This window comes from Petaurus breviceps, unplaced genomic scaffold (genome assembly GCF_028583685.1).
Source record: "Petaurus breviceps papuanus isolate PSGF00001 unplaced genomic scaffold, PetGlider_PUasm1.0 90784, whole genome shotgun sequence".
Lineage (NCBI taxonomy): Eukaryota > Metazoa > Chordata > Mammalia > Diprotodontia > Petauridae > Petaurus > Petaurus breviceps.
The window spans coordinates 3,831,459-3,857,125 of NW_027187345.1; positions in this window are offsets into that span (position 1 = coordinate 3,831,459).

The window sequence follows — 25,667 nt, forward strand, 5'->3', positions numbered from 1 at the left end:
AATAGTTCAACTTTGATAAGTTCCTTATGATTTCTTTTCCCTGTTTACCTTCTCATGCTTCTCTTGCTTCTTGTATCTGAATGTCAAATTTTCTATTCAACTCTGGTTTTTTCAGCAAGAATGCTTGAAAGTCCTGTATTCCACTGAATGACCATATTTTCCCCTGAAACATGATACTCAGTTTTGCTGGGTAGGTGACTCTTGGTTTTAATCCCAGCTCCCTTGACCTCCGGAATATCACATTCCAGGCCCTTCGATCCCTCAGTGTAGAAGCTGCCAGATCCTGGGTTATCCTGATTGTGTTTCCACAATATTCAAATTGTTTCTTCCTAGCTGCTTGTAATATTCTCTCCTTAATCTGGGAATTCTGGAACCTGGCTATAATATTCCTAGGAGTTTCCTTTTTGGGATCTTTTTCAGGAGGTGATTGGTGGATTCTTTCAACCTCTATTTTGCCCTCTCGTTCTAAAACATCAGGGCAGTTTTCTTTGAGAACTTCCTGGAGGATGCTTTCCAGGCTCTTACTTTGGTCATGACTCTCAGGCAGTCCAATAATTTTTAAATTCTCTCTCCTGGATCTATTTTCCAGGTCAGTGGTTTTTCCCATGAGATATTTCACATTGCCTTCTATTCTTTCATTTGTTTGGATCTGTTTAACAACATCTTGATTTCTCATAAAGTCATTAGCTTCCATTTGCTCCAGTCTAATTCTGAAGCAATGATTCTCCTCAGTGAGCTTTTGAGATTCTTTTTCCATCTGGCAAATTCGACTTTTTAAGGCATTCTTCTCCTCATTGCCTTTTTGAGCCTCCTTTGCCATTTGAGTCAGTCTGTTTTTTAAGGTATTATTTTCTTCAGTCAGGCTGTTGACTCTCATTTCATAATTTTCTTGCATTGTTCTCATTTCTCTTCCCAATTTTTCCTCCACTTCTCTTATCTGCTTCTTAAGGTCCTCTATGGCCTGTAACCAGCTTGTATTTTCCTTTGAAGCTTTTGGTGCAGAAGTTCTGACTTCACTGTTTTCCTCCTGTTCCATGCCTTGCACCTTCTTATCCCCAAAATAGGAGTGTAATGTTGGGATCTTCTGTCTGCTTTGTTTCCTTTGCCTGCTCATTTTGCCACTCAATGATTTGACTTTTGGGCTTTTTGCCACAGTAGGACTCTTCCACCAGACAGGGGAGTTTTCGTCCCAAACGCTGGGGTTTTCTCAGCTGCCGGAGGTATTAGATGGGTGCCCTCTCTGAGGTCTCCACACGCTCTGGCACACGTGCTGGCTGATTCCTGCTGGCCTGCAGGGCTGTCCTCAGCGGGAGGTTAGTTTCTCTGTGTCATTTTGTGGGTTCTGCAGCTCCAAAGTTTGTTTAGAGTCCCCTTTTTACATGGATTGGGGAGGGTGGAAGCCGGAGCCACGGGAAGGTCGTGCTTCTACTCCGCCATCTTGGCTCCACGCCAAGCCTACATATTTTCACCCAGTCCAAAAAAATTTTTTTGAGTCATTGTTATACTCTTCTCTTCTGGACTAACAGTCTGGATACTGGTCCATGAGAGATGAGATTCGTCTTTTGAAGGTGTGAGCAGAAATCAATGGTGGCAATATGCTGCTGTGCTAGAAAAGTTTAATGGAAAGATTTTGGAGAAGATCTAGAGCTAGTCAGTTATAAATCTTGGGTGTGGAAGATGCTGATGCTCCTTATACATGACACTCCACCTTTCATCTCCTTGCTTTTATACTGCCTGTCCCCCATATCTCCAATATACTCCTTCCTTACCTTCAACTCTTAAAGTACTTTTCTATCTTTAAGATGTAGCTCAGGTACCATATTATGCAAGAAAACTTAGGATCCTTCCAAGTACTAGTGAACTCTTACCTAAACTACCTTGTATTTAACTACTTAGAATATATTAGCATTTATTACTGTAGCATATGTTGGTGTGTGTGTATGTGTGTGTGTTTGTATGTGTTTTCCATGTAAGTTATGTGTATGTCCCTATCGCTTTACCTAAATATATCTCATAAGGAGGCATGAGTAGATATCTCTGGAATGTCACTCATATCTCTTCTAGACAGACTTTAATTCCTTCCTTGAGGGGAGAAGGATACTGGGGTCATGAGGCTGACTAGCATGCCCTCATCAGAGAGATTTCCCTGACTAGAATTATATCCATCTAACACTATAAATATTCTTAAGTCTAGGTTAAATCACTCTCCCAATCACTTTCTCTTAATGGGGAGAGTGTTTTAACTACATTTGAGGTCTTAACCATCTTCCTACCAAATGCTGGTTAAACAAAAATGATCACAATAGTCAATCAGTCAGTCAGTCAATAAACATGTATTAAGCATTTAATATGTGCCAGACACTGTGCCAAGTGATGGGGAAACAAAATAAAGAGGCAAAAGAAAGTCCCTCCCTTCAAGGGACAAACTTGCAAACAAATATATACATAATAAGCTATATACAGGAAAAATAGGAAATAATTTTTAAAAGGAAAGCACTAGAATTAAGAAGAGTTGTGTATGGTATCTTCTAAATGATGAAATTTTAACTGCAACCTAAAAGAAGCCAGGGAAGCCATTAGCTAAAGATAAAGGTGGAGGGCATTCTAGGCATGAGGCATGGCCAGACAAAATGCCTAGAGGTGAGAGATGGAGTGTCTTGTTCAAAGAACATCAATGAGGTCAATGTCACTGGATTGAAGTGTACATGGGAGACAATAGGGAGTTACAATACTGGGAAGATGATGCGATGGGGGGAGGTAGCTTATGAAGGGCTTTGGACACCAAGAAGAATATTCTGTATTTTATCCTGGAGGTGATAAGCATCCACTGTAGTTAACTGAGTGTGCATGTTTGTGGGTGTGTGTTTGTGTGTGTGTAAATATGGTCAGACCTATACTTCAGGAAAATCACTTTGGTAACTGAATGGAGGATAGGTTTGGATTGAGGAGAAACCTAAGACATTTAGATCCATCAGCAGGCTATTACAATAGCCCAAGCACAAAATGATGAGAATCTGTACTAGGGTGGTAGGTGCATCCGAAGAGTGAAAGGGCATGCTGGAGAGATATTGAGATGATATCAGCAGGTTTTGGCAACAGATTGGATTGAGGATGGGTACTGAGAGAAAGCGAAGTGTCAAGTATGACACCTGGATTTTGAGCCTGAGGGGCTGGTAGGTTAATATTTTCCTCTATGGTAATAGGGAAGTTAGGAAGTGAGTAGGGTTTAGGGGAAAAATTTAATGAATTAAGCTTTGGACATGTTGAGTTTAAAAATATCTTTTGGATATATAAGTTGGATACCAAGTACTAAGTAACCCATTTATACAAGGCAAACAGAAATCTGACAAGCTATATTGATCAGAATATATCACATAATATATAGAATGAATAAGCTCTCCTGAAAGAAAGAAGAGGGAAAAAGAGAAGAGAGGAGAGGGAATCCCAAACTTACCCAAAGGGAAATCCCCTGTCTCTAGTGCGGCAAAATGTCAAAAATCTTTATTTCCCATTAGGGCCCTCTCACTGAAGAAAACTGAAATCAGGTATGTTGCCTCTAAAATATGGGGACAAGAATGCTCTTTCCTCTCCCAAGCTATAGTCAACTCTACCCCGATACAGTCACAGAGCATGGAGTAATCATTCTCTTCACCAATGAGGAGTTATACAAACTCCAGAGTTGAATACTGGCTTATACTAACTACATATCTATGCTTCATATTTATTTCTATTTTATGTAAACTTGTTGACTCTCACTTTAGAAAGTTAGCTTCTTTCTAGTTGAGATTGTTTCATTTTGCTTGTATCTTCACCACCTAGTATAGCACCTGGAATACAATAATAAATGTCTAGTGATCTTTGATTTACCCTTTGTCCCTTTGGGCAAACTGAAATCTCAAGGTGTGATTCAGAGGCCCTGCCTACAAGAAACAGTTGAGTGAGCTACTTCATAATATGCTATTTTCATGTTCCTGCTGTCTGGTAAAAGTCCCATCTGTCTCATTTGCTTACAGTAGCTCTCCTGTATGTCACACCTGCTTGCTTTCCTTTCTTTTGCTTCTCTGATTGCTTAATGGTAATCCTAACAAAACTTAGGAGCTCCCCCCTGCTTCTTTCCAGTTAAGTGTATATCACAGATTGAGTCAGTTCAAAGACCTCCATGGGAATGATGAGCCCAATTAAATGTTGAGCTCAGCTCAGTTTTTTTTAATATTGTCAGATATATAATCACACTCCCAAATGTGATGGTGACAGATGAAGGGATTTCAAAAAATGTGCTAACCCACAAACAGTCTGAGGAAGACAACAATTAAGATGACAGAAGATTTGTTCCATTGAAAGTTGATTGGGAATGATGTTTCAGCCATTCGTGACAAAGAAAAATTATACAATGTCAGCATTAGGGAAAAAAAAAAACCTTTGAAATACTCCTTTTAAAAAAATCTTAAAAGATTAAAAGGTTCTTTGTAGCTGAATGCTTAATGCACTGTGTTATATTCTCTGAAATATACAGTTTGCTCCATGGAAAAGATTGAATGCAACAAACATACATTAAATACCTACTTAGTTAGTTGTCAATGAGAAAAGGGGAAAAAACCAGTCTTTTTCTTCAAGGAGCTTAAACTTATGTAAGACCCTCTATTACAGGGTTTCTTACACTTTGGTGTGTGTATGTTTGTCATGGATCTCTTTGGCAGGCCAGTGAAGCCTATGGACCCCTTCTCAAAATAATGTTTTTAAATTCATAAAGTAAAATACATGATATTACAAAGAAAAGCAATTATGTTGAAATAGAATTATCATGGTATTTTTCTTCTTTTTTAAAGTTGTATCAAAATTAACAGACTCCCTAAAATATATATATGGGCCCCCAGATGAAAACCATTGCACTACCACAGGTGTCAAACATGTAGCCTACAATGCCACAAGAAAATTTAAAATACAATAAAATAATGATAATATAGGTTTCTGGTTTTCAGAGTCAATATGGACGGGAAGGATCCATTTCTATTTGAATTTGACACCACTGCTCTAATGGAAGCAAGGGATGTAATACTTAATAATTAGCATTCTAAATTTTATAGGTTATAGTTTTAGAGTTAGAAGGTACCTGACCAAGCACACCATCTTATAGATGAGTAAACTGAGTCTCAGAAATGTCAAGTGAATTTCTCATGGCCTTGAAAGTTGTAAAATGACAGATTTTGGGTTTGAACCTAAGTCTTTCGATTCTAAATTCATGACTTTTTTTTTCACTACCATGATTATAGAATCAAAACAGAGAGCTCAAGAAAGAGACCTCAGAAGCCATCTATTTCAACCACATTCTATCTAGGAAGGCCCAGGGAGGTTCAAGTGACTTATCAGAGGTTAAATAGATACTGTCAGGGGTAGGGTTCTAAATCAGGTCTATGAAACTCCAGAGCTATGGCTCTTTCTATTGCTCCTTGACTCTACTTGCCTTCATTGCCTTCACTACATTATGTTAATTTTGATATATGGTAAGCCCCTTTAATATAAATTTCAGTATATTTTTTAATCTTAATGAAGCAATATGAAACTGCCCAAGGAATCATAGATCTTTGATGTTATAAAGAATATTAAGGGATCATTTGATCTAACTTCTTGCCCTCAGGCAGGCAAGGTGCTGTTATAATCTACATTTTATAGATGTAACAGTTGAAGCCTCATAAAATTATTAATAATACTAAAAAAAGAAAACATATAAAGGACCTGAGATTTCTTCAGTATGGAAAATTTGTTCCAGCAAAGCAGATAACTACCTCTGTGACTAAGTAACTAAGTCCTTTGAAGTTGGTGGAGACATATAGAGTTTAAGTGACTTGCCAAAGGTTACCCTTTAATCTCAGCATTCTTCACTATGTCCCACTACCTTTAGTATGACTTATCAATGTATTTAGAAGATTATGGTAATTTACAGCAATGCACAATTTTACAATGCAAAAATTGCTTTTCTCACAAAATCCTTGTGAGGCAGGTAGGGAGATAGGGATTGAAGCTGTTATTTCATTGATCTAGAAACTTAGGAGGACCTGAGTTCAAATCCAGCTTCCATCGCTTACTAGCTACGTGACCCTGGACAAGTCACTTAACCCTGTTTTTCTCAGTTCCTCATCTATAAAATTAGCTGGAGAAGGAAATGGCAAACTACTCCAGCATCTTTGCCAACAAAACCTCAAATGGGGTCACAAAGAATAAGACATGACTGAAAGAACTCAAGAACAACAACAATAGGAAATGCAGATGAGGAAAATCCCTCTACTCACCTTTTCTGCAACTTACAGCCTTAGAGTGGTGCCTAGAATACTGAGAGAGGAGGCAGAATCAAAATGGCAAAGAAAAGATAGCAACTCTCTTGAGTTCTCCCCCAAACCCCACCGAATACCTTTAAATAATGCAATAAAAAAACTTCCTGAAGTGGCAGAATGCACAAAAGGACAGGGTGAAATGATTTTCCAGACAAAGGTAACTTAAAAGGTTGGTACAAAAGGTCTGTCATACCTGGGTCAGAGCAGAATGCAGTCCAGTGCAGACAAAGTCAGTATAACTGCAGCCCCATGAAACAAGGAGCAGGCCTTGGGAGACACTGAATCAGCAGTGGCAAAAAATAAATAAGCAAATACTGATGATAATAATACATTAAAAAACAGAATAGGCCAAATAGAAGAAGAGACACAAAAATTCACTGAAGAAAAAAAAAACCCCAAAAAGTAGGATTAGCCAAGTGGAAATGGAAGCACAAGAGCTCATCAAAGAAAATAATTCCTTAAAAATTAGAATTGAGCAAATGGAAGGTAATGACTTTATGAAAAATCAAGAAACAATGAAACAAAACCAAAAGGATGAAAAAATAGAAGACAATGTGAAATATTTCATTGGAAAAACAACTGACCTGGAAAATAGATTCAGGAAAAATTATTGGACTACTTAAAAGCTACGATTAAAAAAAAATCCTAGATATCATCTTTCAAGAAATTTTCCAGGAATATTGCCCTGTTATTTTAGAACTGGAGTTAAAATAGAAATTGAAAGTATATTCTGATTACCTCCTGAAAGAGATCCCAAAATGAAAACTCCCAGGAATATTATAGTAAAATTCCAGAGTTCCAAGGTCAAGGAGAAAATATTGCAAGCAGTCAGAAAGAAACAATTCAAATATTGTGGAGCCACAGTCAGGATAACATAAGGTTTAGCAACTCCTACAGTAAAGGATCAGAGGGCATGGAATATAATATTACAGAGGGCAAAGCAGTTAGGATTGCAAACAAGAATTACCTACCCAGCAAAACTGAATATAATCCTTCAGGGAAAAAATGATCTACAATGAAACAGAGGACTTTCAAGCATTCTTGATGAAAAGATCAGAGTTGAATAGAAAATTTGACTTTTAAATACAAGACTCAAGAGAAGCATAAAAAGGCAAACAGGAAAAGGAAATCATTCCTACATGGTAAGATACTTGTAACTCAAAAAAAACCCCAACACTTTCTCATTATTAGGGCAGTTAGTAGTATATATAGACAGAGGACATAAGTTTGAGTTGAATATGAAGGGATGCTATCTAAAAAAAATAAAATTGAGAGATGAGGAAGAAGAATGCACTGTGAGAAAGTGAAAGGGAGAAGTGGAATGGGGTAAATTATCTTATATAAAAGAGTCAAGAAAAAGTTTTTACAATGGAGGGGAAGATGGTAGAGGAGGAAAAAAGGGATTGAACCTCTCATCAGAAAAAGCTCACAGAGGGGAAAGCATTCACACTCAGTTGGGTAGAGAAATCTATCTTACCCTACAAAAAAGTAGGAGGGGAAGGGAATGAGAGGGGGGAGTGATGGAAGGGAGGGAAGATTGGGGGAGGCAGCAGTCAGAAACAATATGTTCTTGAGGAAAGACAGGGTTAAAGGAAAGAGAGAATAGAATAAATGGGACATTTGATGGAGGGAAAAACATTTAGCAATCATAACTGAAAAAAATTTTGAAGCAAGTTTCTCTGATAAAGGCCTCATTTCTCAAATATAGGGAGAACTGAGTGAAATTCATAAAAATAGGAGCCATTCCTCAACTAATAAATAATCAAGATATGTGAACAGTTTTCAGATCAAGTAATCAATGCTATCTATAGCCATAATAGAAGGTGCACTAAATCATTCTATTGATTGGAGGAATGGAAATTGAAACAATTATGAAGTACAACCTCATACCTTTTAGATTGGCTAATAAGACATAATAGGAGAATAACAATTATTGGAGGGGATGTGGGAAATAAAATGAGACATTAATGCACTGTTGGTAGAATTGTGAACTGATTCAACTATTCTGTAGAACAATTTGGAACTGTGCCCAAAGGGCTATAAAATCATGCATAACCTTTGACCTATCAGTGCCACTACTAAATCTGGATCCAAAAATAGATAAAAAAAAAAACAAAAGGAAAAAAGACTTATATGTATGGAAACATTTATAGCAGCTCTTTTCTGGTGGTAGGGAGTTGGAAATTGGGAGTATGCTCATCAGTTGGAGAATGGCTGAACAAATTGTGCCATGTGATTGTGATGGAATACTATTATACTATAAGAAATTATGAACAGGATGCTCTTAGAAAAAACCTGGAAAGACTTACATGAGTTGACACACAGTGAAATGTACTGTGTAAAAAATAACAGCAATATTGTAAGATGATAAGCTGTGAATGACTTAGCTATTTAGCAATACAACGATCCAAGTCAACTCTGAAGGATTTACGATGAAAAATGCTACCCAACAAAAGAGAAAGAAATGATATACAGATTAAATACAGTCTGAATGCAGACTTAAGCATATTTTTTTTACTTTATTTTTCTTGAAAATTTTTTGGTCTATGTTTTCTTTCATAAATAATGTCAAAAAATATTTTGCATGACTACATGTGTATAACCTATATCGAATTGTTTATTTTCTCAATGAGGTGGGTGAGGAGGGAGGAAGGGAGATAATTTGGAACTAAAAGTTTTAAAAATAAATGTTAAAAATTGTTTTTATATGTAATTGGGGAAAAATAAAATCCTAAATATTTTTAAAAGAAAAAATAGAATACCGAGGAGATGAAATGACTTGTCCAAGGTCACACAGTCAGCTATATCAGAAGAAGGATCTGAATTCAGATTTTAATGGCTTCAGTCAGTCATCTGTCTATCCTTATTTTATATATAATTTGATTTCTGAATTTTATAGCATCATAGGACACAATGCAGCAATGTTTTTAAAGGGTTACATGTGACTTGAATTACATTGCTTTTCCATCTGATTTGAATCCCATCATATCTGGGTGGTTAGAGAGGGTATAATGCTGTCTAGTTTGGGCACAAGCATATGCTTAAAATCTTGTCATTTGAGGTATCAGTTAATATTTTGTACCTCATTGTCATCAGTTGTGTGATTTTACTATGTTCATGCTTTATAAAGTCCTACTAGCATTTTACTCTTTTTGAGTTCCCATGATTACATGCTGTAAAGAGTTTGGCAAGATAGTTTTACTGAAATAGAGGACTATCATGTGAAAGCCTGTCACCTTTTGCTTGTGAATTATGTAGGATACAGTAGCAATCATAGAAAGATTTAAGTGTTTGGATTTCCCTAGATATACATTTAGATTGCAAGCCCTTTGAAGAGGTCAGTACCATGCCTGACTTTTTTTTTTCTCTTCCACAGACTTTAGCACTGCCACTCTGTGTTGTTGTACATAATAGTCACTAGGCTATAGTACTGTTGAATACATGTGCAAGCGAATGAAATGACAAAAGAGGAAACCAAATTTCTTCTTGCCTAAACACTACTAAGGCAAAGAGACTTTTGAGGGATATGAGGAGTTGAATTGGTTGTATATGACTGTAATTTGTGCATCTATTTAGGGCTTCATTTAGGCTTTATTGCTGAGTAGATTTTTGATGTATTGTAGATTATGAAAGAAATAAAGTTTATAATACAGGAATATCTGTCTTTCCAAAAAGCACATAGGCTCTTAAAAGAAAACATCAACTATTATAAAGCAAAATCTTTCTTTTTTCCTGAACTGCTAGATTGAAATGAACATCTAAAAAGTGATCTAAGCGAGCAGAAGAAAAAGGTAAACACAATAGGGCAGCTCTGATTGCTCGAGTCTTTCTTCCAGTCAGTTCTCCTGGCAATTTTCTGGTGAAAATAATTTTCCAAAACTGCTTGGATAAATATTTGATGACACTTAAAATGTTTCAGATAAAGGGACCTATTTTAGTTGAATATGGCTGAATTCCTAACATCAACTTATTTATTTGCTTCTTCCATAGAAAGGACACTGTATACCTTTGGAATGATAATTCAACTTCAAGGAAGCCTATAGGTGACAGAGAGGTTTTTGGGTGTGAGGTAAGGATGCCAGAATGGGGTATGAAGAGTAGGGAGCAGTACCTCTACTTCCAATTCCTTTCAAAGGCAGAGGTGTTATATAGAGTTTCTATAACCTGGAATACTCAATCTCCTTATTAATATGCCCTAAGGCATAGCCAGAGAAAGACTGTGAACAAAGAGCTGCAGCTTTGTTGGAATATTTCTCTTCTTTCAGCTGTTAAACTAATGGTCACTTCAAGTGGACATGTGCTTCTAAAATAGAAATTTAGAGATGGACAGCAGTAGATGTAGTAAAATCCAATGACCTAAGAACCCATTAATTCAGATTAATACAATACCTTTCATTTGCATGTGGATTTTCAGTTTTGCAAGGCATTTCTATGTCTTTTAACTCCCTGGTTTCTCAGGACAAATATGTGAAGCAGGGGAAACAGATATGATTCTACTCATTTTACAGATGAGGAGCCCAAGCCTTCTCAACTCTAAGACTGAGAACTTAAGTTATTTGTTATTAAAGAAATTTTAAAAGAACCCTTATTCATTTATTTGCTTTTTGGAAGGCAATTGGAGTTAAGTGACTTACCCAAGGTCACACTGCTAGTGTTTATGTTAAGTTTCTGAGGTCACATTTGAACTCAGGACCTCCTGACTCCAGGGCTGGTGCTCTACTCACTGAGCCCCCTAGCCGGCCTGTATGTCTTATTTCTTATGCTATATCATAAGGTTCTTGAAGGCAGAAACTATATCTTAGGCCTCTTTACATTTCCCACAGCACTCTGTATACAAAGGGCATCCCAAAAGTCCTAATGAAGTTTTACATTTTAGTAACTTCAGAAATATAAATGTTATAAGCTTACAAAAAAGTTTGAAATGTTAATGATTTAAATATTTGTATATTTCATATGAAAATTCCATATAACTACTAATGTGAAATCATTTTTTTATTGAATTATGTTATAGAAATGCTTGTTTTATCCCCAAAATTTTACAAATAAACCTGTATGCTGGGCATAGGAACAGGAGCTGAGTATATAAACTAAAGCATTTCTGCCTTCAAGGAACTTGTGTTTTATGGGGGATGGAGGACAGGGAAGAACAGTAGATACAGAAAAAATTAACGCTATCCTACATAAACACACATATACACACCCATGTCTATATATGTGCATTTTTGTATATATGTCATTAAGGGGAGAGGGTACCAGGAACCTGAGGATCAGGATTGGCATTTGAGCTGAACCTTGAATAAAGAAAGCTAGGGATTCTGCAAAGTAGAAGTAAGTAATGAATGCATTCCCATTATATACAAAGACAGAGGTGGGAGATAGAATGTCACGTATGGGTAAGGATGTGTATTGTTAATATATTTTTGCTTAATGGGAAGATCTTTTCCATCCATTAATAGGCTTACATGACCTGCTTCAGTCACATAAGTCTATGGTGGGAGGAGCTTGCCAAACTGGTGGTGCAGGAAAGGGTAGAATAGGAAGGGTGGAACAGAGCTGAGAGGAAGTTGGTCAGAGAAGTCAGAGCTGGGAGTGAGAACAGTCAGAGCTGAGGGAGAGAGAGAAAGCAGGCAGCAAGTTGTGACTGTTTGTTTGTGGGAATGCCCTAACACAGGGAAGGCTTGGGAATGGCAGTGCTCCCTGCATTGCTATTTTGTATAGATTTCTTTCTTACTATGATGAATTTGGATTTCTGGTGTTGGGGTTCAGCTTTCTGGTGTTTGAGTAAATGTTTTGGTTATGTCTTAATGGCATGTTCATAGCCAGCATAAGTACTGTGAATATTGTGTTGGTGCTATAGGATGTTATAAGGGGATGGGTGTTATATCTCGAATGAGATAATAAATTTAAAGTATTCTACAAACTTTAAAGCACTATACAAATGCCAGCTTATTATTAATATTATTATTAATCTACAGATTCCAGGTCTTAAACCTGGGGATGATTCCATTACATGAGCCTTTAAATATACTCCTACTAAAACAGTATTCATAGAGCAATATAGGGATGTGCTAGGAAATGTTTAACAGCTGGGCACTCTGAGGGGGGAAATATATGCCCACATACTTTTAAATTTAATTTCTATTATTAATACTTTCTTGTATCCAGACTATCAACATAACAATAAATCAACTCTGATTTGTAGTGATTGCTGATTTCCGAGGTGTAATTGATCACACTAAAAATTTAACAACTAGTTCTCCAATTCCAGTCTACCACTGTGGGTAATAAACAGCAAGTTGACCAGTTCGGTTGGAAAAGGGTGTTTGTGAAGGGGAATCCTGTGCAATAATAAACCTGGGAAAGTAGACTAGAGTTACGGTATGAAAGAAAAGCTTAAATAACAAATAGAGGAGTTTGTAACTTCCTTGTTATATCATGTTTTGAACAGTCTTGGTTAATTTAATTTCTCGTACTTTGGACAAGTCTAATTACATCACATTTTGTTCTTCCAGGAAAATGAATTTAGAGCAGCTATGGTGTCAACCTAATACATAAGATTCTAATGGTCCAAAGCATGACGGGTCACTTAAATAAGTGTCTGAGCATGCTAAATAGTCTTCCTGTCTTTTTCCACCAAAAACTGTGATAGACACAAGATGTCCCAGAGGCCCACACACTTCATGCAAGGATTTTGTTGTCAGTGGATTGATATCAGGATACTTGATGACTATATGGGGCTGGTCAGTCACATATTTATGGTCATGTTTGAATTTGCTTGCTCCTCACCTTAAATGTTAAAGTTTCGTGCCTTTTACATTTCAGTTGCTGAAATGGGTGCCCCTCTTCTCTATTCTTAAAAGGAATTTTTAAAAATCAAAGTGATCCTGCCCTGTTATCAACAGAAAGCTAGCCTCATCAATACAAGTCATAGAATGTGTTTGGTCTCTCTTATTGGTTTGGATGGAGCCAAATGGAAATGTGGTGAATTGTTTTGCACTCACTCCCATTCTCCCACTCTAAATAGCTAGATGTTAAATATGCTGCCAGTTGAAATTATAATAGCACTAAAAATAACTAAATAGGCTTCTAAAACAAGATGGTGGAGTAAAAGCAGGAACTTGCTTGGGTTCTTGCTCCAACCCATAATTCCTATTACCTATGAAATATGACTCTAAACAAATTTTAGAACTACAGAACCCACAAAGTAACAGAGACACAAATCTCCTGCTGAAGGCAGCCTGGCAGGCTGACAGGAATGGTCTACATACCAGGATGGGAGCTGAATGCAGTCCTGCATGACCCGCACTGCCCCAGACTGGGGTGGCCCAGACCAGCCCAAATAGACTTCAGGACAGTGAATTCCTGGTGCCTGTGGTGGCTTCCAGATTTCTCAACCCATAAATACCAAAGAGAAAGTAAAAAGTGAGTGGGGAACCCTGTTGATCCTGGGTGTGAGAAGAGTGAGATCTGGCCTCTGTCCCCAGAGTGGTGGAGGTGACAGCAGCTACAACTCCTGCCACTGTTGTTGCTTCTGGCTTCTGGCCTACAAATCAAAGGGGGACCAAGTGACTGTAGAGAGGGCATTTGCAGGAATCTCCCTGCTGGCAATGAGCCAGGATTCTCTTGCTTTGCCCTGCTTGGATTTGGCTGTCAGTCTTAGGTTGTGGTCCTGGGGTGAGGAGCACTGGTGTGAAGAGCTTGTTGAGGCTGTGGAGAGAAAGTCCTCTTCATAGTTCTGAGGCATGTGCCTGGAAAAAACTCTGACAGCAGCTGAGCAAAACCCCGGAAATTTGAGACACAGCATTCTTCCCTCTGGAAGCAGAGTTCTACCATGGCAAAGAGCTCAAAAGTCAAGTAATTGGCTGTCAAGATAAGCAAACAGAGGAAGCACAATCAGACTATAGAATCCATTTTTGGGGACAAAGAGGATCAAAACATAGAACCAGAAGAAGACAACAAAGTCAAAACTCCTGCAACAGAAGCCTCCAAGAAAAATATGAATTGGTTGCAGGCCATGGAGGAGCTCAAGAAGGATTCTGAAAATCAAGTAAGAGAAGTGGAGGAAAAATTGGGAAGAGAAATGAGAATGATGCAAGAAAATCATGAAAAGCAAGTCAACAGCCTGACTGAAAAAAAAATAACATGTTAAAAGATAGACTAACTCAAATGGTAAAAGAGGTCCAAAAATTCAATGAGAACAATAATGCCTTATAAAGTATAATGGGTCAAATGGAAAAGGCATTTCAAAAATTCACTGAAGAGAATAATTCCTTCAAAATTAGACTGGAGCAAATGGAAGGTAATGACTTTATGAGAAATCAAGGTACTATAAAACAGATCCAAACAAATGAAAAAGTAGAAGGCAACATGAAATACCTCATTGGAAAAACCATTGACCTGGAAAATAGACCCAGGGAAGATACTTTAAAAATTATTGGGTTGCCTGAAAGCCATGATCAATAAAAGAACCTAGAAATCATCTTTCAAGGAATTCTCAAGGAAAATTGCCCTGATCTTCTAGAACCAGATGGCAAAATAGAAATTGAAAGAATTCATTGATCACCTCTTGAAAAATATCCCAAAAAGAAAACTCCCAGGAATATTATAGCCAAATTCCAGAGTTTCCAGGTCAAAGAGAAAATATTACAAGGAAGATATTACAAGTAAGAAAATATTGTAAGGAAGAAACAATTTGAGTATTATGGAAACACAATCAGGATAACTCAAGATCTAGCAACTACTATATTAAGGGAACAAAGGGCTTGGTATATGACATTCTGGAGGTCAAAGGAGCTTGGATTAAAACCAAAAATCACCTACCCAGCAAAACTGAATATAATACTTCAGTGGAAAATATGGAAATTCAATGAAATAGAGGACTTTCAAGCATTCTTGATAAAAAGACCAGAGCTGAACAGAAAATTTGACTTTCCAATACAAGAAGCAAGAGAAGCATGAGAAGGTAAACAGGAAAAAGAAATCATAGGGAATTTTTAAAAGTTGTACTATTTACATTCCTACATGGAAAAATGGTAATTTTAACTCATGAAACTTTTCTCAGTATGAGGATAGTTGAAGGGAATATTTATGTATGTTTAGGATGGTATATGTGTGTGTATGTGTGTACATGTATGCATAGAAGGCTCAGGATGAATTGAATATGAAAGGATCATATCTAAAAAATAAAAGTTAAGAGGTGAGAGAGGAATATATTAGGAAAAGGAGAAAGGGAGAATTAGAATAGGGCAAATTATGTCACATAAAAGAGGCAAGATTAAACTGTTACAATGGAGGGGAAGAACAGAAAGGTGAAAGGGAATGAGTCAACCTTACTCTCATTAGATTTGGCTTAAGGAGGGAATAACATACACACTTAATTGAGTATTTTGCCCTAGAGGAAAGTATTGGGGAAGGGAATAAGAGGGGGGATGATACAAAGAAAGGCAGATTGGGGGAGAGGGTAGTTAGAAGCAAACACTTTTTCTCTTAAAGCAATTGGGGTTAAGTAACTTGCCGAAGGTTACACAGCAGTTATTTTGTGTGGGTGTTAAGTATCTGAGACTGGCACCAATCCTGGGTCCTCCCGACTCCAGGGCCAGTGCTCTTACTCACTGCACCACCTAGCCATCCTGAAATCAACTTTTGAAAAGGGATAGGGTCATAGTAGAAAATAGAAAAAGTAGGATGGAGGGAAATATAGTTAGTCTTTCACAATATAACTACTATGTAAATGTTTTGCATAACTACACATGTACAACTTATATTGAATTGCTTGTCTTCCCAGTGTGAGTCGGTAAGGAGGAAAGAAGGGAAAGAATCTGGAAATCAAAGTTTTAAAAACTAATGTTAAACATTGTTTTTTACATGCAACTTGGAAATGAGATGTACAGGCAATGGGGCATAGAAATCCATCTTGCCCTACAAGAAAGTAAGGGGCAGGGCATGGGGGAGGACATAAAAGAGAACAGATTGGGGGAAGGGATATTCAGTTTGCTTGCAACAATGGGCTGGAGGGTTAGGGGAGAGACAAGGAGAAAATTTGTAACTCAAAATCTTGTGGAAATGAGTGTTGAAAACTGAAAAATAACTAAATAAATTCATAAAACAAATAGGCTCCTTACATGTTTTCAAATGAATGAATATGTATGTATATATATATATATTTCAAATGTATAGAAAAACACACATGTGTATATTAGAAAAAAGGAAATAGAAACCTGTATTTCTTTTAAAAATATATTATATAACTGAACTTTCCAGCAATTGTAATAGGTTTTTCCTTTAATTAGCCTGAATTAGCAGAATTTTGCTATACTTTTCATGGGTATATAGATTGATGAGAATCCTGTGATATTATTAAACCTGACTGGAGTGTGAGGCAACAAAGCAACTGACTTCCTCTTAGATAAGCTCCTCTGATGCCCAAAGCTAGGGGGGTTAAGTTTATTTTTTATTAAATGATAAATTCTTTAGAATATTTGGTTCAATAAATGCAGTAGGTAGGAATTGATATGAAGGCCACCGAGCAATTGATTTTCTCCCAGATCAGTTAATGAAATTGTGGAATACAAGAAGGCGGCAAAAGAGACCATTTGTAAAATGGAGTTTGTCTGTTGAATGGTATAATCATATACTTGTGGAGTGGTTATAATCCCCAGGCTCACCATTTGTGTTTGGAAACTCAAAGGAGATTGTTGTGGATTCTCTATGTGGAACTTGCGGAGACTTTTTAATACATGACTGGAAAAAGGGGACTTGAAAGGATAAAGTCAAGCATCCCCAAGTCACTAGAATTCTATTCAAAATTAGAAATATGTACTATCTTCACACTGGCCATGGGGCCTTGATTTGAACCACTTGCCCAGCAGATATCATCACACACAGCAAGGAGAAGTTTCAGTGAGGGAAATGTAATGGGAATAGAAATTTAAAGATCTTCCCTGCCCCTAGGCTAAAGTGCACCTGGAGTCTGGGGTAGGAGGCTTGTTTTTCAGTAGATACTTTTTGATTGGCCAGTGGGTCCAAAAGGTTGTTACATTCTCTGAGCCAGGAGAAGGCTATATAAGCCCTGATGTGAGGCATTGTTTTGGGGCTCACTTTGAGAAGTGTTCTGTGATTTGATCAGATGAAACTCTGGAAAGCCATTGTCCAGAGCCCCCTGGCTTTGAAAAACCTAGATGTTGATTTGGTATGGATGTAATGGTTGGACAATTTGGAAATCTGTCTATTTGATCTGTTTCTCTGTCTTGATAATTCTGTCTGTATATTCTGAAGTTCGGGGTGCTGACCTTTTTCCCCTGAACTAGGTGAGTGATACATATTTGACTGATTAAAGTAAGCTTGTTAACCCATTTTGAGTTGCTTTCCTTTATCAAAGCAGATCCAAGAATCTGTGTTGGCAGCAAACCCTGAGGAAGCTTGGGGTGCTTGCTGCTACAGGAAGGCATGATGATAACAACAACAACAGCCACAACAGCAACTAGCATTTATGTAGCGCCTACAACTATGTGCACAGTGCTTTAAAATTATTATCTCATTTGATCCTCATAACAACCATAGGAGGCAAATGATATTTTTATCTACATTTGTCAGTTAAGAAAAGTGAGGCAAATGGAGATTAAGTGACTTGCTTAGAGTTACAGAGCTAGTAAGTATCTGAGCTGGATTTAAAATCAGGTAGTCCTGTCTCCAAGTTCAGCTCTCCATCCACTGTGCCACATAACTGCCTAGATAAGAAGAATATCCAAGGAACAGCTAGGTGGCACAGTGAGTAAAGTGCTGGCCCCAGAGTCAGGAGGACCCGAGTTTGGTTCCGGCCTCAGACACAACACCCACACACACACACAAAAAAACTAGCTGTGTAACCTTGGGCAAGTTACTTAACCCCAACTGCCCTCCAAAAGGCAAAAAATTAAAAAAAATAAAAAGAAGAAGAAGAATATCCAAAGTTGAATGAGAGAGTTAGCCCTGGCCATTGGACATTGCACATGAGAAAGGGAAAAACCCAAGGAACCTGCCAAGTAAAAATGTTATATCCAGATGAAACTGCATAAGAAGGGTCATGCCAAATGTATGAGTTGCCTTTGTTCTGTGTGTTCCCTAAGTGTGTTACTCCACTATAATATTCGATATGTATTCCTGCTGTTTTATAGATATTCTCTCTCTATAGTTGTATGTGTATAGTTTTACACAGACACACACATACATACATACATTCATATATATATATATATATATATATATATATATATAAGTTATCTTATCTCAGGTTTATAGGAAGAAAAAGACAGTATTGCTCATGCTATGAGCAATGCCTTTACTTTGATCCAGTTGTTTCTACCAGCTGGTAGAAAAGTGTGCATTTCAGAAAGACCAAAGTAGATAACTACACTTAAAAAACAGTATAAATCTTTTCACTAGAAGGCTAGCATTCTGTGTTTTGGTCCATGTTGTTCATATTATTGATGAAAACACTTTAAAAAAAATCTGGTCCATAGAAAATAAAAAGGAAGATGCACTTAGCGGCCTTTGATTCAATTTTCTGATGAGTAATTGTGAACTTGTTGCTGATTTTGAGGGCTTTAAATGTACAAATCTAGGTTTAGTCTCTGCATTAACAAACAAGTATGGGTAGTTCATAATTGCTACAACAGAAGTGTTTATTGACTGATTAATATTTATGATGGGAAGGCAGTCAGAGGTAATTTGAGGAATGATTATTATCTGAGGCACCTCCAAATAGCATGACTGCAGAGATTTTTATGGTCGGAAGCTTCCCTGAGACTTGTTTAAATTCAATAGCTTTAGAACGGAAGAAGGCCAAACTACATGCAAAGGAAACCTACAAAGATAGAAGAAAATAAACCTGCCAATACCAGGGTTCTTTTCCCATTTTAAAATATGCTTTTCATTAGAAAATTAAGAATTGCTGTCATTTATACAGTGTTTTGAGATTTGTACAAAGTATTTACACACAATTTCTCATTTGAGCTTTACAACAACCTTGCAGGGTAATCACTAGAGATAATATTGTCCCCCTTTTAGAGATAGAGAAACTGAGGCATGGTGTGGTTAAGTTATCTGCATTTGGTCACATAACTAGCAAGTGTTAGAAATGGTTTCAAATTTATGTCTTCCTGGTTTTGTCCTATACACAGTGCTTAGAGTGAATTATAAACAAGAGTGAAATTTTCTTTTAAAAATTAATAATTGCTATTTGTATATAACTATTAATGTATTTGAGAGCAATATAAGTATTTTAATTTTTTCTACCCAAATAATAGAATGTCTTGTATGTCATATGGGTACAACAAATATACACAAAGGAATAATTTTGGGAAAAAAACATAGGAAGGAATGAATGTTTTCCCTACCTTATCACTATTTGGACAATCCTGTACAACTTAAATGTTTGAGAGGCATGACTTTATAAAATTTTTTATTACAAAGATTCTTCCAGTTTTTCGGTTGGGTTGAAATTTATCTCAAAAATTCAATCCTGTGCTCCTAAAGTGATTTTCTTGCATTCAAGCATGAAGTTTTTCAGAAGGTATTGAAAACAGCTAGATATGGCCATTTAACTAGGCTGATTTAAACCAATATGATAGGGTGAATGAGGACACAATCCATTTGTACATAGGTGTAACTATCTTTTGGAGTTTGTTCTTAGTATAGGACTAAGGCATAATGTAGGTTTTTAATGAATGTTTAATGACTGAAAAGGCTTCTTTAAACTAGATATGAATGTGGTAAGACACATACCATCCTCAGGTGAGAGAATGAAAGATTAGGAAAATAGTAAAATTCTTTGATGATTCTGTCCAGTAGTCCTAGTGTGCCTGGAGCATAGTAGGCACTCAATATATGTTATTGATTGATTCACTAACTCCAAGGAAGTAATTTCAAAGCTGAATAGATTATTTTCTTAGGGCATCATCTCAGGAGGATAAGGGATCTAGAGAGAGCAGGAATAGAATGCTTTAGAAAGAAGATGACCAAAATAGATTACCAGATGGGATGTGAGATATGATCTTGGATTTAGGGACAGCTAGATCTAATGAAAACCCAAAGTTAGCTCCATGCAAAAAAAAAAAAATGAGGCATTGAATAAGGACTCTGGAGTTAAAAGATATATTAAATAATGAAATGTTAAGGCTGAAGGAAGGAGAAAGATTTGGGATATTTGGGTCAAGCCTCCTCTTGACAAGATCTTATCTACTTAATGATTTTGTACCACCAGAAGAGAGGTCACAGATATAAAGGCTTTTCTTTCTTTTATAATTGAAGTGAGAGAAAGATATCATATTAACAAAGCAGAAGATTGCCCCTTTTTAATGAAACATAAGGTTTTTTATGTATTTCAAGCAGGTTAGAAAAGATAGGGAAATTATACTCAATACAGCAGGAGTTTAATCCAATTATGATTCAACTTGCTAACTTTAATTTCTAGCAGCATTTTCTTAGTTTAACCACTAAAACCCAACAGAGCAAATGTAGAAATCATGGTGAGAGATCAACAATGTCTGGGCTATTTCCTAAATATATTCTAACTATTCATAATTTAGATCATCTTGTCATTGCCTTGTGGGTGGATATGTGTTCTTCTACTGGGTTAACTATCATTTTTTTTCAAGAAAAAAAAAATGCCAAATTTAAAGTGATTATATTTCATGAAAAAAGGCTATGATCACCAGACTGATGTTTCTTTTGAAGGACTGAATCTCAGGTTCTGATGATTGGTTAGATGACTTATCTTTCCTGCTATGGATATTTTAATGTGTACTTTGAGAGGCAGAATGATATAGTGGAGATCTTGGATTTAAATTTGGCTTCTTTGTACCTCTGGGTAAATCATTTAATCACCCCAAGCCTCAGTTTCTTCATCTGCAAAGTTGGAATAATAATGCTTCTAATATGGGGCAGCTATGTAGTGCAGTGAATAGAGCACTGGCCCTGGAGTCAGGAGGACCTGAGTTCAAATCCGGCCTCATACAGTTAACACAAAAACTAGCTGTGTAATCTTGGCAAGTCACTTAACCCCAACTGCTCTTCAAAAAGAAAAAATAAAAATAATGCCTGTAATGCTCATTTCATCGGATTTCTGTGAAGCTCAAATGAGGCTAAATATAGGAACATAAGTATATAGTATATATGCTTTAGAATGAGTTGTATAAACATGCTGTTAACATAACATGTTTTTATACCATAAATTATGTTGCTAACTTCAGAATGTTTGTATAAATAATGGTTACTATTATCATTATTTTGGGTTGAAATGGATAGGTGATTCTATCAATGTGCATGCATGGTTTTCAATTATACCACTTCTTTGAAAAATGACATCGAGGAGTTGTAGAGCAAGGATGTCAGGGTCACCCGCTGAGATTATATATTTCTATGGGAAAGTATGCCCTGAGATTATGGAGGAAATATTTTGTTGCTAATTTTCTTATTATGCCATTTTAGTTAATGCCTTTGCTTTGTGTCCTCTGGTTGACTACTAAAATAAAAAAAACGTGAATGGGTTTTCTTTGAGTTTTGGTTTTGGAGTATAGAGTATTTTGAACCTCGGTTAGTTGTCCCTTCAGGATAACTTATGAGTCCTAAATTGGGAATATAGTATAGGAGTATAGTAGAGGTAACCAGAGGGATGCTATATGTATATCAAATTAGGGTCTTTTTCAAGAGGCGATCAGTGAATTCTTTCAATTTCTATTTTGCCCTCTGGTTCTAGAATATCAGGGCAATTTTGTTTGATAATTTCTTGAAAGATGGTGTCTAAGCTCTTTTTTTTGATCCTGGCTTTCAGGTAGTCATATAATTTTTAAATTATCTCTCTTGAATCTATTTTCCAGGTCAGTGGTTTTTCCAATGAGATATTTCACATTGCCTTCTATTTTTTTTTCATTTGTTTGGATCTGTTTTATAGTATCTTGATTTCTCATAAAGTCATTAGCTTCCAATTGCTCCAATCTAATTTTGAAGTAATTATTCTCTTCAGTGAGTTTTTAAAATTCCTTTTCCATCTGGCAAATTCAGCTTTTAAAGCCATTTTTCTCCTCATTGGCTTTTTGGACCTCTTTTTCCATTTGAGTTAGTCTACTTTTTAAGGTGTTATTTTCTTCAGTATTTTGGGGGGTCTCCTTTAGCAGGCTGTTGACTCACTTTTCATGATTTTCTTGCATCATTCTTATTTTTTTTCCCAGTTTTTCCCCCACTTCTTATTTGATTTTCAAAATCCTTCTTGAGCTCCTCCATGGCCTGTGATCAATTCATATTTTTCTTGGAAGCTTTTGATGCAAGAGTTCTGACTTCATTGTCTTCCTACAGTTCCATGCTTTGATCCTTTTTGCCTCCCAAAAATGATTGTATGGTCTGATTGCGCTTCCTCTGCTTGCTCATCTTGCCAATTACTTAACTTTTGAGCTCTTTGCCATGGTAGAACTCTGCTTCCAGAATGTAGAGAGCTTTATTCCTGGGGTTTTCATAGGTGCTGGAGCTATTAATTAGGTGCCCTTTCTGCAGCCCCCACAAACTCTGGCACAGTGGCCATACACCCCAGGACCAGCACCCAAGACTGTTATCCAGATCCAAGCAGGTCAAAGCAAGAGTGATTACCCTCTGAATGGTCACTTGGCCCCCCTACAATCTGCAGGCCAGGAGCTCTGGAAGCAGCCACATGGCAGCAGCTGCAGCCACCATGCCTCTGCCACTTCTTGCCCCGGGGGTAGGGGCCGGACCACACTCTTCCTTCACTCTTCCAACAGAGTTCCCTGCTGACCTTTTATTTTCTCTTCAGTGTTTATGGGTTGAGAAGTCTGGAAACTTCCACAGCTACTGGTGATTCACTATCCTTAATCTTCTCTGTCTAGTCTAGGCCACCCTGGGGCCAGAATTGAGGTTTATGGGGGACTGTGCTAGGCTCCCAGCTCCCTGCAATAGACCTTTCCTGTCATCCTGCCATGCTGCCTTTGGCAGGAGATTTGTTTCTCTCTGTCACTTTGTGGGTTCTGTAGTTTTCAAATTTGTTGAGAGTCATTTTTTTTACAGGTATTTGAAGTGTTTGGAGCTGAAGCTCACACCAAGTTTGTCCTTTTACTCCACCATTTTGGCTCCATCCTTCAATGTGTATCAATTTAATAATTCAACAGAATGGACATCTAATTGAATGTCATACTAAGGATAAGAGATATTTTATTCAATTTTTCATACTTTGATGCTTAAGCCAATCTCTTTTGAATAATTATGGATCTCACTGAAGAAGTCAAATGATATTCTGGAACTTACAGTGATAAACACAATAGTATCTGTAAATAGGAATATTTGAAGTATTATACTATCAACAGTTAATCCCTCTTCCATTTTGATGCTAATTTATCCCTTTTTATGGCTCACTTGATGTTAATAATCAAAGAGATATTGAAAAATTTATTTATGGTTGTCTTTATCAAGAACTCTTGAACGACAATATTTCAGTCCCAGGCTTTAACAGCAATCATGGGACTTAGAGGGGATTCTACAAGAGAACCAGATAGGCTCACTGAAAAAAATGCTTTATTGTAGCAAATTTTAATTTACCCAAAAGAGGAAAAGGCCCCAAAACAAACATATAGGGGAAGCATAAAAGGGAAATAAGGAAAATGCGAACAGGCCAATTTTTAGGATCTTGTTTTCTCTCCAGTTTTTGGTGAGTTGGGTAAGTAAAGATCAAATAAGTTATAAAAAAATCATTTGAAAAAGCCTTCCTGTTGTTCCTTTATCATATTTTTTTTTGTCAAGGGCATCTTCAACATGCACTTAAAATGTTTTTAAAGAAAAAACTATTTTGTAAGTAAAATGAAGTTGTTGATTTCCTCTTAACTACCTTTTATTGGATAGTAGTATTGCCCATATTTTCCCCTCCCAATATGTTATTTTTTCCATTGTTAGGGAAGATAGAAATAGATTATAGCAACTCTGACAAATCTGTTCCATTTTCAATATATTTCTTTTCTTCTTTCACATTTTATCTTCAAAGACTCTTGGGAAGATCTAACTTATCTAGGTCTCATACTAGACTTTATGCAGATTTGTATTTGTAATCTGTTTTTGCTATTGTAGCACCAATGGAGGAGAGTATAGCCAGAGCAGGGATGATTACTGGGAAAGTAATGAAGGATAAAAGAACTGGAGACCATGGTATGGAGGAAGAATAGGTTTAAGAGTAGCAAGACACAAAAAACAGAATGATAAAAGATTATGATTAGATGAATGAATTTTCTAGTTCTTGAACATGGAACACTTGGATAATGGCAAGATCAGGGTTCCAGGATGACTGTGCGTTGCTGAGGAGGAAGGAACATCACATGCATCATGGGAGGGAGTTAAGTAGATGGATTAATTAGGAAGTTAAGATAATTGAAAAAATATAATCTTCTATGTTGATGTCTCCTAGTATGAGGGTAGGAGTTTGGTAGATAAGGAGACTGTGTGCCACTAACTGAAATCCCTGAGAAAAGGGCAAATATCATAAAAATTAAACACACACACACACACAAACACACACAATACAGATATATTGTATATACATACATATGTGTGTATATATATATGTGTGTGTGTGTGTATATATGCATATGTATGCCATTAGATTCTTTACTGAGTGATAGATTTGGATAGAGTAAATATCAAAAAAGGAGAGATTGCTGGATGATGGTAGTCGAGAGAGAGACTAGAAGTGAAATGGCCAGCCAGGAGTTCGGCAAACTCCTCCCCTGCCAGAACCAATGAATTAGGGTATATGAGAGAAGAGATATGTGGAGGGAATAGTACTGTAAAGGAAGGCCAGAAATACTGTATAATCTGGGGTAGCCAGGTCTCAATGTATGCCAGGAACAGGAGAGAAAAAGGTCTAAAATGAAAAGAAATTTGTTAACTATTGAATAGGAATTAGAGAGGGTGCAGAGGAAGTGGTGAGACATTGGAAATATAAGGTTGAGGTAGATGGAATGAGGGAGCAGAAAGGAGGGAGTGAATAGAGGAGTTTGTCCACCATCACTGGGATAGGGAAAGTAGGAGGAATATGAATATGCTAAGCAGTGTGCAATAATTCTATAGACTGTCAGTGGTTTAGAAAATTTATGCTGATGGAGGTGAGTGATTAGAAGGATCAAGTTCTCTATACAATCCTGTCCATGGAGGTGGTGCTGCTCAGTTTTGGGAGGGTCCACAGACCTGGTCCTAAGTCAGGAAAAGGCAGAATCTGATAGTTACCAAGGCTTTAACTCCACAGAATGACTCATTGGTGAAATTATAAGCTCTGAAGCAGGCCAGCGGCAGAAGTATTCTTGAGATAAGCTG